Here is a 17,816-nt window from a genome sequence, read left to right on the forward strand (position 1 = left end):
AGCACATTTCTTCATGATCTGGAAGAGACAGCGTTGAGGGAAGAGAACAAGTGTACCTAATTGATGCTATTCTCTCATTTTACAGTTGAAGAAACTGAGGCACAGAAAGAGAGGAAGTAACTTGCTCAAGGTCAGGGTGGCTAATGGCAGAGCCTGGATTTGAATTCAGGCTCTCTGCTTGCGGAGCCAGTGCTCTTAGCTGCTGCATTGAATAGCTTACGTAGTAGAAAATGGGATTAAAGCCTGTATATTGTATGTTTGTTATTCCCTTATTCAAACAAAACAACAAATACATCAGAAAGGAATAGCTCCTTATTCAAACAAAACAACAAATACATCAGAAAGGAAGAAATTAAACCTAGAAAGTATTCGATTGTGAAGATGAATGGTAAGCAAAGAAATTCCTTTTCGTGTAGGTACTCTAAATATTTACGAAAAAACTTATAGTGATAACTAATTTGGAGTGTTTAAAAAAGAAAGTTGAATAAAAATATTCGACATTCAAACACATGGAAGATGGGTTCTAAGGTCCTTGTATGGTTCAGGAGGAGGGTAGAAATACCAAAGAAAATTCAAATATTTATGTTAAAAATTGAAGGATAACATTGGAAGCAGGGAAATAAAACGATTTCTTCTAACCAGTGAACAGAAAAGAAAGGAGTGGAAGGGTGCCTGGGTGGTGTAGTTGGTTAGGTGAATGGCTCTTGGTTTTGACTCAGATCATGATCTCAGGGTGGTGAGACTGAGCCCTGTGTGGAGCTCTGCGCTCAGTACAGAGTTTGCTTGAAATTCTCTCCCTCTGCCCCTCTTTGTGATTGTGTGCTCTCTCTCTCTCTAAAATAAATAAATATTAAAAAAAAAGAAAAGGGGGAGAATATTTGGTCCAAAGAAGGGAAGAAAGAAGAATAAAAATGTACCTCCTTCTCCAATTAAAAAAAGGTTAAATAGAACACATAAAATAAAATGTTAAGAATAACTAAAAATATATTAGTAAGTTGGTTAAAAATACATAATCCTGCTACGTTCATTTTATACCTATTGCGTAGCCCAGCAAAAACAAAATGTCATAAAAAGCTTGAAAAGCTATACAAGGCAAGTGTTAACATAAACACTAATGCAAGGGAAGGTGGAATGGCCAAATTAATACCAAACTAGGTGTTAGGGCAAAAAAGTATTAATAGGAATAGAGGGTCACTCTATAATGCTGAAAGAAACAATTCACTGTGAAGATGATAATAATCTTCAGCTTTTAAGTTCTTAACATATTTCTAAATTATGTAAGTTAAAATTGCAAAGAATCACAAAAATAAAATGATAATTCTATAACAATAATGGAAACTTTTAGTAAACCTCTAATGATAAGTCACCTAGAGAAGAAAATAAGAATTAAAAAAATTGAGTGTGACTTGTCAAATTCAGAACCCTCAAATTAGAAAAGACACCTTTAAAAGCATGTCTAAAATATTTACAAAAAGTGATCATGTTCCAGGCTTTAATACAAGTCCCTACAAATATAATTCATAGTATTATATAGACCACAATCTTTGACAAAATGCAATAAAATAAAAAAATTGGTAACAGAAGAATAGACAGATAGATGAATGGAACAGAATAAAGAGCCCAGGAATGGGCTCACATAAATACAGTCAACTGATATTTGACAAAGGAGCAAAGGCAACACAATGGAGAAAATATATTATTTTCGACAAATGGTGCTGGAACAAGTGGACATCACATGCCAAAAAAATTAAAATAAAGGAATCTTGACACAGACCTTATACCCTTCACAAAAATTAAATGGACCATGGACCTGAATGTGAAGTGCAAAACCGTGAAACTCTTAGAAGATAACATAGGAGAAAGTGTCGATAACTTGAGTGTGGTGATGACTTTGAGATTCAAAACCAAAGGCATGATTCATGAAAGAAATGATTGACAAGCTGGATTTCCTCAAAATTAAAAACTTGTGCTCTGCAGAAGACACTGTTAAGAAAAGGAGAATACAAGCTACAGACTGGGAGCAAATATTTGCATAAACGTACTGGTAAAGGACTGTTACATGAAACATCCAAAGAATTCTTGAAATTCAGCAATAAAAAACCCAACAACTGAGTTAAATAATGGACTGAAGACCTGAATTATTTCACCAAAGAAGATACACAGGTGATAAAATAAGACCATGAAAAGTTGCACCACATTATAGGGAATTGCAAATTTAAACAACAGTGAGACACCACTAGACACGTATTAGAATGGCCAAAATCCAGAACGCTGACAACACCAAATACCGACAATGATGTAAAACAATAGGAAGTCTCAGATAGTGCTGATGGGAATGCAAAATGGTACAACCAGTTTAGAAGACACTTTAGCAATTTCTTAAAAGACTAAACATACCTTTACTTTACAATTCAGCATTCATGTTCCTTGGCATTTACCTAAGGGAGTTGAAAACTTATGTCCACACAAAAACCTGTTCATAGAAGATGTTCAGAGAAGTTTTAGATTGCCAAAACTTGAAAGCAACTAAAATGTCCTTTAGTAGGTAAAATAGATAAAAAAAAAAAAAACAGGTACATCCAGATGATGGAATATTTTTCAACACTATGAAGAAATGAGCTACCATGCCATGAAAAGACAAGGAGGGACTTAAAATGCATCTGACAAAGTGAAAAAATCCAATATCAAAAGGTTACATACTTGACTATGATTTCAACTATATCACATTCCAGAAAAGGCAAAAATATGGAGATGTTAAAAAGATCAGTGGATGCCAGGGTTTGGTACAGGTAGGGAGGGGTGAATAGGCAGGGTACTGAGGATTTTAGGGCAGTGAATCTATTCTGTATGATACTATATGATAGATACATGTCATTATATGTTTGTCAAAACATGTAGAATGTACACGAAGAGTGAACCCTGATGTACATAATGGACTTTGGGTGATGATGTGTTGATGAAGGTTCACTGACTGTAAAAAATGTACCACTCTGGTAGGGGATGTTGATAGTGGGGAAGGCTCTGAGTGTGTGGGGTCAGAGTACTTGGAAACTCTCTGTTCTTCTTGTTCAGCTTGCCCGTATACCTAAAACTGCTACAAAAACAAAAGACATTAAAAAAAATTGATAATAGGCAGGTAAGGGAATTCCACTTTATGTATTTGGAAACAAATTATGAACTTAAACTTAGTTATAAAAATAAAACATGAAATTACATTTTAAAGATTAATATTACATTATTTAAAAAATTATATATAATACCAAGGGAAAACATCACAATATTAACAAGACTGAAAAGCAGATATAATAAGGTACAAGTAGAGGGAGAGTAAAAGTGTTCTAGAATCTTTAGATTAAAAATGTGCAATTTTATACTTGATTGACATGATTAGAAAAAACAAAGTTTTTGAAAAGCTGGAAGAAATTGGCTTTAGACAGAATCAAGCTATCGATATTATAATAAGTTCTGCCTAAATCAGTTTATAAGCATTGCAATGCCAAATTATCAACAGACTTTTTCTGAAACTTGACAATCTGGCTAATGATTATCTGAAAGAAACTATATGTGAGAAGAAAAGGAAATTCTAAATCAGAGGAAATATTAACAGGACTTGCCGTGGCAAATAATAAAATGTGTTATAATAATGCAATTCTGGGGTACTCGGAGGGTAAATTTAACAATATATGGAGATTTATATGATGAAGATGGCATTTCAAATCTATGAGATAAAGTGGATTATTTAGAAAAAAATAGTGCTGGGAAAATTGTATAGTTATTTGGAAAATAATGAACCCCCATTCACTGGTATAAATTCTAGAAAGACCACAGAGTTAGATGTATGCATACAAAAACAAAAAACAAAAACAAAAAACACAAAAAAACCAAACTCTAACCAGCCAAACAAGAAACTACAAAAGCAGTAGAAAGAAGCATGGTTGTCTGTTTTTAAATTTTATTTGGGTGGATAAGTCTTCCTAATTATGAATTGGCATGAAATCCAAGACCCATAAAGGAAATTTGGATAATGACGGACAATAATAAGAGCTATCAATATTTATGGAGAATTTTCTAAGTGCTAGGCACTGTTATGAGCCCTTTAAATGTTCTTTTACTCATTTAATACCCAAACCCAATGAGGTATACAGATTTTATTACTACACTTTTTCCATAAGTTTGGAAACTGAGGCAGAGGGAGGTTAAGTAACAGTAAGTAAATGGTAAAGTTGGAATTGTGGACCCAGTCAATTTGATTTTAGACATCAGCTTCACTCTAAGTCACTGTGTATACTATACAACACCACCCCATATAACACAAAAAAATGTGCACTGCAAAATTCAGTATAAAGTTGAAAGAAACATGACAAAATTTTTAAAATACCTACTGACAATCAAAGGCCATTATGCCTTACATACGATAAACAGTTAAAAATTAATAAGAAAGGGTGTCTGGGTGGCACAGTCGGTTAAGGGTCCAACTTTTGGTTTTGGCTCAGGTCATGATCTCAGGGTCCTGAAATTGAGCCCCATGCTGGGCTGCATGCTGGGTGTGGAGCCTGCTTGATTCTCTCTCTCCCTCTGCCCTCCATCCCCACCCCAGCTCTCTGTCCCTCTCAAAAAAAAAAAAAATTAATAAGAAAGAGACACACCACTATAGATAAATGGACAAATTTCATTAAGAAATAATTCATATATAGGGAACACAAATGATTACTAAACAAATGAAAAGATATTCATTCCTGGTAATGAAGTAATACAAATTAAACAGATAGCTTTTACAATGTTATATTATTAAGGATTACAATATTGGCAATATCATTTTATCAAAAGTATGGAGAAGCAGTTCGTCTTTTACACATTATTAGTTGGTGACAACTTATATTGATACAATATTTAGCAGTGGCAGTTTAGCTGTATCTATTAAAATCAAACATTTAAAAAAGAATTTCTATATCTGGGAATCTATTTTATAGAAATATCCCACATATATACAGAAGTGTGTGCGTATTCAATAAATCATATATATGTATAATTATACATTATAATATTGTTTATAATTGCAAAAACCTTGAAATCATCCAAACTTTCATCAAAAGAGAATTAACTAAATTCACAATAAGCCAAAGAATTAATAGTGATGATTTTCAGAAGGAGAACTGGAGGGTCATAGGGGAATTCCAGTTTTTTTCTTCTTGCATGTCTTTATTTTGATATTTTTCAAAGTTAAAGTATAAACATCAAAAACCAGGGATGTACTGTATGGTGACTAACATAATATAATAAAAAATATTATTATAAGAAAAAAAAGTTAAAGTAGTACTTCTGCAGTAAGAAAAATAAGATTTTTTAAAAAGTTATTTTTAGAAAAAGTCTGCAGTTATTAAAACAGGCTAGTAATACCAATAAACACTCATAAGTGGATACAAGCACTGTATTACAAAGATTAAATTATTGGTGGAGGAAAATTTCAGGAATTAAAGGTTGGTTTAATTTTAGAAAATTTACTTGTGGTTTATCAAAAGTCAAAAGAGAACAGCTTTGACCATTTTAATGAATATCTAAAGATTTTAGATATCAGTTCCAATTTAAAAAAAATCTTAGTAGACATAGACGGGTATCTCACCACAGTGATTAAGATTATCTATTGGAAATGAAGAGCTAACATCAGACATGACAGAAACCTCTGGAATAATTTCTTTGAAATTTGTAAAAAACCCCAAAGCTATCCCAAGGATGCCCAAAGATACCCGCTATTTTCATTTGACAAGATTCTGGACATTTCAACAAGAAACTACTCAGGGAAAAGAAAAGTATTTTTTCAAATGATATCACTGCCTACTTAGAAACTTAAGAGAATAAGATTACAAGTAATAACGGAGGTGTTCAGCAAGGCATGTAGTTACAAAGTAGGCATATAAAGTATTTACAGCTTTCCTATATACAGTGAAAACCAGTTGGAAGAAAAGGGAGATCCCATTTATTTTCATAAATAGTTCAGTGGATAGAAAGTGATCTGCAAATATATTGAAAGAAGATATTAAACTGTTACACAAGAGATGGTAATGATGCCTTTCTAAATATTAACTATAGTTATCATTGGTGGGATAATGTGGCATACCAAAAATTGCTGTTTTAACTTTCCTTTTATCTTTTATAAGCTTTCTATATTCTACAATAAGAAAAATTACAAATAATTTTAAATGCGCTATAACCTGTGATTGCCAAATTCCCTAAGAAAATCACCTGTAAATTGATGATTGCACCAGTAATCCACATTTCAATTTGTACTGTCAAGAAAATATCAAAATTTGCATAACATTTTGCCCAACATATGTCAGTTCATTCTGCCGTGTTTTAAACAAAAAAAATAATCATGGGAGATGAGTGTGGCCGCCAGTTCAGAATGAGATTCAGCATTTGTTCCACGTATTTCAAACATTTTAACACATTAGAAATGTGCTGCTCATTTACCAAAGTGTCACAGCTACTTTTGGGCATTTTTTAGCAGAGTAATCTTTTGAATATTTAACCATCCACAATAAAACAGAATGTTCCCAATTCTGTGTAGTTAATCTTTTAAATAAACAAAATGAAGTTCACAGGCTTTGACGTTGTCCTTAGGGAAGAAAGTGCTCTCCACAGTGGGGATGAATTCTAAATTGCCCTTGGAAACTAGGGTACCACCCTTGCGTTATATTTTAAGGCAGATGCTACTGCTGACGATCATATTAAGTGTAATTGTGGTGTTTGTTTGCCACGGAAACCTTTATTTTCATAAATGGTACACTAGGGTGGTCAGAAGAGATTCCGAGTCCTTCACCCCTTTCCCAGTGCTTTAACATAAAGGACAGCCGTATGGAGTGCTCTTCGGGCTATTGAGCGAAAACCCGGTTGGATATGAAGAGCAAGTTCTGAAGTAATTTCAGTTAGAGCTTCTTTGCTGAAGCGGCTGACATGGTGAGACAGACTGTGGAAAGAGGGGCCAGAAGGGGAGGAGAAAGGAAGAGAACTGAATGTGATGCTTCATATTTGAGAACTTAGCATATAAACAAGCCCGCTCTTGGGTGAGTCAAGAAATATATAAAAATAGATCTCTGACTGAGGCAGAATGGGAGCCAGGTAGGACCAAATCAGGTAGAGTAGAAGTAGAGACAAGTGTTAAAACCGGGGTTGTGGGGGTACTCTTTTGGGGTGTGTGTTACCATGACAGAAGTTGCACTTTCCTGCCTTCTGTTCCGAGTCTCGGGCACCCCTCATGCTGTGCTCGACAGTGCCAGTGGTACCTGGAGAACCCAGTTATCTGGGCTATGGATGGTCAGCAATGAGACCACTTTTTGTTTTTACTGCTCCCCTAGGTGGTACATAGGCTGGAGATTGTAAAAGATCAGTGTGCTAAGAGTGACACAGGGACTTGTTAAAAATGGTCACTCCTGGCCACCTCTCCTGCTGTTTCCGATTCGGTAGGTCTGCACTAACACATGGGAATATACATTTTTAATCAGACCTCTGGGTGATTTTGATGTGACTTCCGTGTCCCTGGAAGGAGAGAGGGAAAGCTGAATGGGACCAAGTGGCAACAATAGCATAGGAAATTGTGGGCAGTTGCTTTCCTTGGCATGTTCTCTGCAGTCCTTGATTTACTACGGGTAACCTCTCAAGTGGGGAAGAGTGAGGGTGAGGGAGTGAGTCCACCGGGAACATGAACGAAATGTGGCCCAGAGTCCTTTCCCTGTGGGAAGCTCCCTTTGTATTGGTGACATCCGGAGGGGAAGTCAAGAGACACTGACAATTTGAGAGGAATGGTTTCTACCAGAATCATGCCTTTTTCATTCTTATGAGTTATCTCAGAGTTTACAAGGCCCAAGGAGGAGAAAGTGGATGGAACTTCTGGGCAGATGGCTCAGTACCCGGTACATTATGTTATTACCAAGTCTTAGCAGGACTGTGGGTTGAGTCGAGTAATCATCTCGCAGAAAGAAAAAGAAACTTCCACAGAGCTAATCCTGACCCATTTGAGACTTTGTAAGTGAACTATAAAATTATAACTGTGCAAGAGGGACTCCATAGAAGCCGTGTTTGTTTATATATATGGCAAAGTCTGAAAAGCACAGAGTCTCCAGCTCTGATCAACCCATTTAAAATTGTGCCTGCTGGAGCTCTAGTATAATAGACCAGTTGATCTTTATTTTAAGAGAGCTAAAGACTGCATATTCTACACAGGACTTTGCTCTCTGAATGGGTCCTTAATGTGCAGTTAGTCACTTTTTTAGCCATTAATTTTAAACCACTTATTGCAGAATTATTTCTCAATACTGCCTGCCAAGAGTGCATATGTGTTAAGGTACATATTGTACTAATTCACAAAATTGCTGAGAATGATGAAGTGATCTGATTGCATGGGTCCATTTTCAAATTGTGGGCTCCTACTTGGGGGATTAGTATAAAGCTGAGATTTTCACCATCATACACACAGTAAGACTTTTGAAAATCTGGGAGTGCTGTGCTCGTACCTGAGAGCAGGAGCAAAAAGGACTTTAGAAGGCACTTTCCTCGTAGGAAAGACTAAGGAAGAAGACTAAGGGAAAGCAGCTGCCTAGCAGTGTCACCCTGCAGGGAGCTCTCCGCCACGACCTCAGGAGGCCTGGTCCATAAGCTTAGTGGAGTTGACATAGAGCCAAGGTGTTGGAATAATGCCACGGAAGAAGAATCAGATGTGTCAGATTGTAACTCGGAGCCACTGATTTCATGATTAGGAGGGGATAATATTTGGCGATGGGAAATTGGGTCAAACTGTTAGATTGGGTCCGCGGATGTCAAGGCCACAACTATAGGCATATGCTGCTCTGTTCAGATCTATTTCATCCTCTTTCAAAGAGTTATAGTTCAGGGGCACTTGGGTGCCTCAGTCAGTTAAGCATCTGACTCTTGATCTCAGCTCAGGTCTTGATCTCAGGGTCGTGAGTTCAAGCCCTGTGTTGGACTCCACGCCAGGTGTTGAGCCTCCTTAAAAAATAGACTAGTTGTACTTCATAAGCTTATTTTTATCAAGTGGCATGTTCCAGAGGTAAAAGTTTGGTATGGATTATAACATGAGGGATTGCCAAAGCTTCTTTCCTGAGCCAGAACATCTGGAAGAAAATAGATGCATCATTTGGACATGGAAGGGCAATGTCCCGGAGTTTGAGGCGTCACAGATTGCTTCCCTGAGATAACCCTGAATGCAATGATATCAAAACTTTCACAGCCAACTTTTCATTAATACAGATATTTTGTGAAGCTAGAGCTACCTCTAGGACTTCAGTAGATTCAGATGCTTATCAAACCCACAGAGTATCCTCAGTCATAGCAGTGTCACTCATTAGGGTCTTTAGAGTGATATAAAATTAGACAATGACTAGCATTTTCCACATTGTTTTGATTAACATCTGGTTGTGATGACTTGTTAGCTAATTATTTGGGTTATGGGATTATAAAATTTGTGAAGTGTTACAAATTCTTTTTAATGAAAATAAAAAAAGCCTAATGAGGGAATGGAAGGCAAACTTGGTTCTGTGAAGTACAACCAGGGACACGTGGGAAATGGAATCCTCCCAAGCAACATTTCATTTTGTTGCACTTTTCATCCCTGTTAGCATTTCACATGTTCTTTTTTCCAGTGCAAATTTAAAAGAAAATTTACCTACATCAAAAATGAATTTAATAACTACTTAGGGTTGGTGTTCACAGCAACTTTGCAGTACATGTGTCAGAGAAGAAATTTATCTGTTCCAGGGGTTTTGGGGCACGGGCATTTTCACATGATTAGACATTCCTTCTATTCCCCTTTCCTTTTTACCAGCTGTATACGCAGATCAAACCCAAAGGCCAAAAGCCGTTCCTAGAACTTGGGAAAATCAGCATGACATCATAAAGATGATAAATCAGGAAAAAGCGAGAACCCCTGTCAGAACTCTAACAGCACAGTTCCTACAATTTGCCGTCTGTCATAATTATTTTTTCCAAGCAACATCCACACTTTCCTATTTCATTCTCTTGTTAGAATCCGCATTTTACTTTGTTTTGGACAGGAAAAAAATGATGATAGGTTTCTGTTTTCCTCATTGATGAATCATCCTGACTTTGAAAGATGAAGGGAGGATTGAAGAATTTAGCCTCAAATGCAATGACTCTTTCTGCCTGATAAGGAGCGTCTTCTGTGTCTCCCAAGTTTTAGACTTGCATTTGCTGTTGTTCAGAGAATAGTCTGTGGAATGATTCTAAAAGTTTTGAAGTGCCTCAGGGGAAGTTAGAAAGTGAAAGTTCCCTGATAGTATTTTAAAAATCTTTTAAACATGAGTCATACAAATGATACAAATGTGTATGTACTTTCTACAGTGTAGGAACATCCCATGTTTTTTGTTTAATGATTTTTTATTATGTTAGTCACCATACAGTACATCCCCGGATTCCCATGTTTAATCACATAGAAGAGGTTTCTTTGAAATCTGTGAATTTGGGAAGATTTTAGATGGCTGGAAAGAAAGGGACATTTGGTACAGAGAAGAGCAGTGAACTGGGAATCACTCTATGTGGCCACTCCTGAGGTGGGGGGGATGTACCCTACTTTCCCAGGCACAATCACTACTATTGTTATCCTTGAGGGGTAGCATGACTAGGAGGGCGCTTTTCAGATGCTGGTCATATTCTGCTTCTTGATTTTGATGCTGATTACATGGGTGTATTCATTTTATGAAAATGATTTATGTGCTTTTCTGCATGTGTGGAACACTTTAATAAAAAGCTAAAAGAATGTTTGGTGTCTGATATTAAGGGGGAAAATACGGTCATGGTTTTGATAACAGTAGCAACGACAAAATCCCTTCCCTCCTGTTCCCATCACAACCTGTGCACACCTCCACTGTTGCATTTCCCACATTGTGTTCTAATTATCTGTTATACAACTGTCACCACTATTAGACCGTGAGCATCACCAGAGTAGGGAAGAAGATAGTTGGCAGAAAATGTCTAGAGCGGTGCCTGGCACTGGTTTGAGCTCCCTAGTTGACTGTTTAGTAAATCAGTAATTTAATGAAAGGGGAAATGGATTTTGGTTTTTACTCTGCGTGTGGGTAACCATATTGTATTTCCCCCAAAACCTTGCCAGGTCTACTTGTCATGTAGAAAAAGAAGAGATTTCAATACAGGATGGCTAAGACTTCCTCCCGTTTCAAAATTCTATGAGATCATATTAAAAATACAGTATAAACACCAGAAATATTTTAGAATGTAAAACATATCCCATGGTGATTGAAATTAGTGAAAATAACGATAACCCCCAAAATGAAAACTGCAAATAAAAGATGGTTTTAAAATGCTTCTGATTTATGAAAGTAAAAATTGAGTTAATCTTCTGAGTGTCGTATTTCTCAGTTTAATTCAGTCTTTGATTTTCTTTAAGAGAAAAGTATTTTATGTAACTTGAATTTGTGATGATAAAGCAAAAATAAAAAGCAAGAAACCACTTTCTTAAGAAAATGTGCTTCTGGACAAGAAAGAGTAATAGAGACTGAATTTTTCCTCCCACCTAAAAATTGGATAAAATAGAGGAAACAGTGGCCTCCAGACATTGTATATCAGGAGGTGTAGGACTGTTATCTCTGAGAGTGGGAAGCCAGGTGCTATTCTTCAAGATGAGGGAAGAGTGACCCCCCAGGTGACTGAGCAATCATCGGGATTCCACTCCCACTAGAGGCCCCGAGAGCAAGGGCCAGGAGCCTGAATGGTTTCAAAGGGTGGGACTGCTGCTGTAGTTCAGAGAACCAAGATGCCCCCTCCAGTGTCTCAGTAGGGGTGGGGGGACCCTGCAGAGAGCTGTGGCATGGACAGGGCCCTGGAAGAGAGCTGTGATGTGGGCAGCACCCCATCCAGCCACAGGGATGGTGCTCTCACTCCAGTGGGTCCAGAAGACAGAGCATTGAGCCAGAATGGGTTATTCTTGAGCCTCAAGGCCTAATGGAATTTGCCTTGTTAGGTTTTGGACTTAGAATCTCTCTGTACTGTATGGTGACTAACATAACATAATAAAATTAAAAAAACATATAAAAGAATCTCTTTGTCCCTCTTTCATTCTTTCTTCTTTCTCCCTTTTAGCATGGGGATGTCTTTCCTAAGCCTGTCCCACCATTGTATTTGGCAGCACATAACCTGTCTGGTTTCACAGGTTGGCACCTGGAGGGGAGTTTTGCCTCAGGATGAATTGTCCTTTGAGTGTTATCCAGATCTGATTTAGATGACACGTGCATAAACTTTGGACTTTAGATTTAGAGCTGATGCCAAAAAGAGCGAAGATTTTGGGGGATAATCAATGTATTGAATTAGTTATGTATTAGTGTTGGGGGTGAAATGAATGTATTTTGCATCTGAGAAGGACATACATTTTGGGGTTCAGGGGTTGGAGTTCTATGGACTGTATGTTAAAAAATTCGTGCCTTGAAGTCTAATCCCCAATGTGGTGGTATTAGGATATGGGGCCTTTGGAGGTGATGGGGGTGGAGCCCTAATGCATGAGACTAGTGCTCTTATCAAAGAAACCCCAAAAACTCCTTTGTCCCTTCTGCTGTGTGAGGACAGCTGAGAAGACTGCTGTTTATACGAGGAACTAGGCTCTTACCAGACGCTGATTTTGCTGGTACCTCGCAGCCTTCAGAACTGTGAAAAATAAATGTTTATTGTTTAAGCGTCTTAATATATGGCGCGTGTGTGTGTGTGTGTGTGTGTTTCATTCATTCATTCATTCATTCATTCAGTAGCAGCCTGTACAGATGAAGACATCACCCCTTAAACATAGCAAGTGAGGCTCCTACCCATGCTCTGGCCTTCTTCCCCATGCCCTCCCCCACTACCCTTACCCTATAGGTTAATAGCTTTTTCCCCATGGCTGGCTTGGCTAGGAGTGGAAAGAATAGTTGTACCACTTTTAGCTACCAACCAAGAGGGAAGGACAAAAATCACCCCATTGGCTGGAACTGAATTAGACAATTTTTCCCCCTGCATTTTATAAATATCTCCTTAAACCTGTTTCAGTATTAGAAAAACTGTGCTTTAGTATTTGACTGTCAGATGTTATCTTGTGTATGTGTTAGGGCTTTCCCCCAAAATTTCTGGTTTTCTTCCCTTCCGACCCATGATAGGGCTGTATTTCTCGGCCACGTTGTGCCTAGCTGAGACCAAGTGATGAGTCTTAGCCAAAGAATTGTAAGAAGTGACACGTGTCATTTCTGGGCTGGAACATTGAGCCATTGATGTGAGATCATCAGACGGAACTCTCTTCATCCCCTGCGCATTGGTCTGTAATTTTAGGGAAGGCAGTTGCTCTGTCAGTCTGAGTTCCTGAGTGGTGGTGATGAGCTCCGCCTCCCTGCCGGTCTGTGGTTGGGCACACAGTATGACTGAAAAAAATGCACCTTTTTTGTTTTAAGCTCCTGAAACTTCCTTCTACATAAGAAGGGTATTTGTAGGACTAAATGGTAGGTTTTCATAATTAAAAAAAAAAAGTGAGCATTTTAATAACATAAATGGTAGAGAAAATTTACAGCTTTAGGTAATTTTTAAAAAGATGTGGTATAGTAAAACAGAAAACTCATTAGCTTTAGACTTAGACTGGGGTCAAGTCAGCTTTGTTACCTTAAGGTCAAGGCAGGTAATTCCCTGAGCTCCTCAGATGAAGAAGATATACCTATGTCTGCACTACTGTGACTGAAAAAATTTTTCTTTTTAAATTTAAATTCAATTGATTAACATATAATTTATTATTTGTTTTAGGGGTACAGGTCTGTGATTCATCAGTCTTTTTTTTTTTTAAGATTTTTATTTATTTATTTGACAGAGATAGAGACAGCCAGCGAGAGAGGGAACACAAGCAGGGGGAGTGGGAGAGGAAGAAGCAGGCTCATAGTGGAAGAGCCTGATGTGGGGCTTGATCCCATAACGCCGGGATCACGCCCTGAGCCGAAGGCAGACGCTTAACCGCTGTGCCACCCAGGCGCCCCTCATCAGTCTTATATAATAAGCACTACCGTGATTTTTGAGTAAGACATTCTATGTGAAGTGCCTGGCACAAGAATAGTAACAATTAGGGGCGCCTGGTTGGCACAGCGGTTAAGCGTCTGCCTTTGGCTCAGGGCGTGATCCCGGCGTTCTGGGATCGAGCCACATCAGGCTCCTCCGCTGGGAGCCTGCTTCTTCCTCTCCCACTCCCCCTACTTGTGTTCCCTCTCTCGCTGGTTGTCTCTATCTCTGTCAAATAAATAAATAAAATCTTTAAAAAAAAAAAGAATAGTAACAATTAACATATATTTAGTACTTAATGCATTTTAGGCCCTAATCTAAAGTCCTTATACACTGCTATGGAGGGAGTTGCATTCCCTCAAAATTTATAACCCACAGTGTGACTGTATGTGCAGATGGGATCTTTGGGAGGTAATTTGGGTGAGATGAGGCCGTGAGGGTGGGGCCCTTGTGATGGTGTTAGGAGCCCTACAGGAATAGGAGGGGAGAGAGGCATGAGAAGACAATGAAAAGGTGGAGGTCTGTAAGCCAGGAAGAGGGTCCTCACCAGGAAGCAAATCCTGCCAGAACCTCGATTTCAGACTTTCCTGCCTCCGGAACCATGAGAAAATAAACTTCTGTTGTTTAAAGTACCCAGTCCCTGGTATTCAGTTATGGCAGCCCAAGCAAACTAATACATACTCATTCACTTCATCATCATAACAGCTCTCTGAAAAAGTCCTGTTATTATTCTCTTTCTACAGAGAGAAAAACTGAGGATGAAGAAAGTGACTTGCCCAAGGTCGCAGCGATTCCAACCCATGCACTCAGACTCCAGACACATGCTCTTAACCACCGTGCAATCTATGAAAACACAAGAGCAAATTCTCAAACACAAACCACCTGTTAATACTGACAAACTATTGGACGAGGCGCCCTGCCAGCTCAGTGAAATGTCCTCGTGTTCCATATTGTGACTCTGCACGGGAAAAGGTGTGGTGCAGCTGGTGTAGTCATTTGGTTGCTCACTTATAATTATAGGGTGGAAAACAAGAACTGTTGGTTTTGAGCCCAGAAGATAGGCCTTTGGAGCTGTGGGGTTGGGGATACATAGGACATTCAACTTGGCCCTTTAAAAATGAGATTGACCTGAAGTGTCTGAACATGAGTTCTTTGTACCCCAGGGTGACTAGCTGCAGGACATACCCCAAAATGGTGCCTGTGACCTTGAAATCAAAGTTCCCGGGGATGCACATTTCTATACTCAGGAGGCACAGCCTGTTGGGCAGTTGTGCATTCACTGGTTCCTTCATCCTGTCTCTAAATGCAAAGCTGGTCTTTGTGCGGACATGATACTAACGTCGTTCTTTTTCCCCTGCATACAGATGGAGCATACAAAGGACCCAGATGGATTTGTGGTGATTTGAGGACAAGGTTTCAGCAGGAGATTATACTAATCACCGACTCGGTAGGCCTGTAAGCTTGAGTTCTACGTAGGTAAGTATACAATGTTTTTCATAAACACTAAATTAAATGCAAACATACTTTTATATTGTCATCACTTTGAAGAGTTTTATCTTTCAGAGCAAAGAATTATCTCTAACTCATAAATTCAGTCCATGCTTCACTTAGAAGAGTGTTTGTTTTTCTAAATCTAATCCTCAGAAATCAGCCATGAGCTTCCCAAATATTTCAATCTTGTTAATGATGCTCGCTTTAAATTCAAATCCCATTTCTCAGTATCTCTTTGAAATAGTCAAGAAGCCCTGTCATTTTTCAGCTATTCCTAGTATGTTAAGGGGATTTTGAAGCTATCTGTTAATGAGCCCTGCTTCCCCCCTGTCTGTCCCCACTGCAATTCTCCACAGCAGGAAGCAGGGTGAATGCTTACTTGGTCCTGGGTTTGGGGAAGGAGGGTGGACTGAGCAAGTCTGAGATGCTGTTAGGGATTGAAATCGAGGGTGTTTGGTTTACAAGTGTGCTACCCAGAGGTCACTTTCTTAAGGGTAGATATTTGCTGTTTGACTTTGGAACAAATATAAGAAAGCAGGTAAGACAGCCTCCATTGACTGAGTACTCACAACAGGCACAGCGTTGGGCTAAGTGCACACAGCTCCTTTCAGTAATCCCTTAGGCAAGTATTATGACTGCTTACCATTTAAACAAATGGAGGCTGAGAGGGGTTAGATAACTTACTTACTTAGGAGACATAAGTTTGCAAAGCTGGTTGGTGTCACAGACTGGATTTGAACCCATCTGTCTGAGCCCAGCATCTTAATTTGTAGCCCAAGGCAATGCTCCATTCGCTCCACATAGATGATTAAGGGGGAGTCAAAGGAAGCCACCAGAAGGAAGCATTTCTCACTTCCATAGATGAGAAATGACAAGATGCTATTTTTCAACATTAATTCAGTGAACATTTATTAACCCCCCATGGTATGTGGGACTCTTAGAAGGATATTAACCTCTGAGAGGGGTGGTGTGTTAGAGGCACAGCGTTAGCGATTCTGTGTTACGAGCACTCTGTTACGGGCACTGGCCTTTTCAGACATGGACTCTAGCGTAGCAGAATCTTCTCTCCTTTTGCTTATGTCAAGAGTCAGAGTGTAAACAAAAAGATATCTCATCGGGACTGAAGTGCTGAGTCAGTCACTCAAAGTTCTAAACGGTTTTTCAGACCTTCCCGAAGATTCCCTGGGGATGTTTCAAAATTCAGTTCGGTGAGTGTTAAATAAGTGCTGACAGTGTGCCTAGCAGAGGGTTTGTACTAAGGAGACAGAGATGATTAAGATGTCTTTCCTGTCCTTGAGGAGCTCTCAGTCTAATGGGGGCCATTTTTCTGGCCCAGGTGCAAATACAGAGATTGTGTCACACATGGAAATAGATAAATGTCTGAGTGCCTCTATTCCAAATAGTGTTTGAAAATCAGTACATAAACATCTGCAGTATAATACCATGGGAAAATAAATGTAAAGTCATCAGGAAAAAGGGGGGAAGAAAGGTCGAGAGGAGAGAATTACTCCTGGAAAATGATGAGGACACGAGGCAGTGCCTAATGCCATGCGCAGCTTTTCCAAGTCAGCTGGTTTTCAGCTTCCCAGCCGTCACAGCCAACGGGGAAAGATGAGCAGTCCCAGGGCTCTAGTAGCCACAGAAACACATCTGCTCCTCAAGAAAGGGAGTTGTTTTTCCTGGTTTCGAAACTTGGGGAAATGTTTTGCTCTGAATCTTCCTAAAGGAGAGCCCTGTGAAAGAGTGACCCATGTCCTCCACTCCACAGCATATTCCAGTAATAAACACCATTGCTTCTTCCAAGTGGCAGCTTATTAGCTAAGTTAATAACGCCACCGTGAACTTCCAGAAATAAACATCCGTTGGAGCCAAAGTGGTCAGTCCAAGGCCACGTTGACTATTGCTCTGGTTTAACTTCGGGCTGGAAATTCACCTCTGTGGATGTGTTCTGAGGCGATCTCTGGAAAGCAAGTAGCTGTTTTCCTTTTTTTAGACCAGGTACACTCAACCTCAGGCTTATGACAGCGATCACCTGTTGGTGGGTTTTTTGTGGTTGGCGTGTGTTTTGGAGTAAGGCAGATATTTGTCTCTGCTCTGTTCCTCAAGTTATGTCACTGTGCGTGATTTGCTTACCCCTCCTAAGCTTTAGTTTTCCTCTTCTATGAGTTGAGAGAGTAATATTTCTTTCACAGGTTCCTTGGGCAAAGCAGGGGAGACTGCACCATCATGAAGCTCTGTGCTCAGGGCAGAGCACACACTCACTGAAGAGTGGCTAGCAAGTC

The sequence above is a fragment of the Ailuropoda melanoleuca genome, chromosome 3, assembly GCF_002007445.2.
Source record: "Ailuropoda melanoleuca isolate Jingjing chromosome 3, ASM200744v2, whole genome shotgun sequence".
Taxonomy (NCBI): Eukaryota; Metazoa; Chordata; class Mammalia; order Carnivora; family Ursidae; genus Ailuropoda; species Ailuropoda melanoleuca.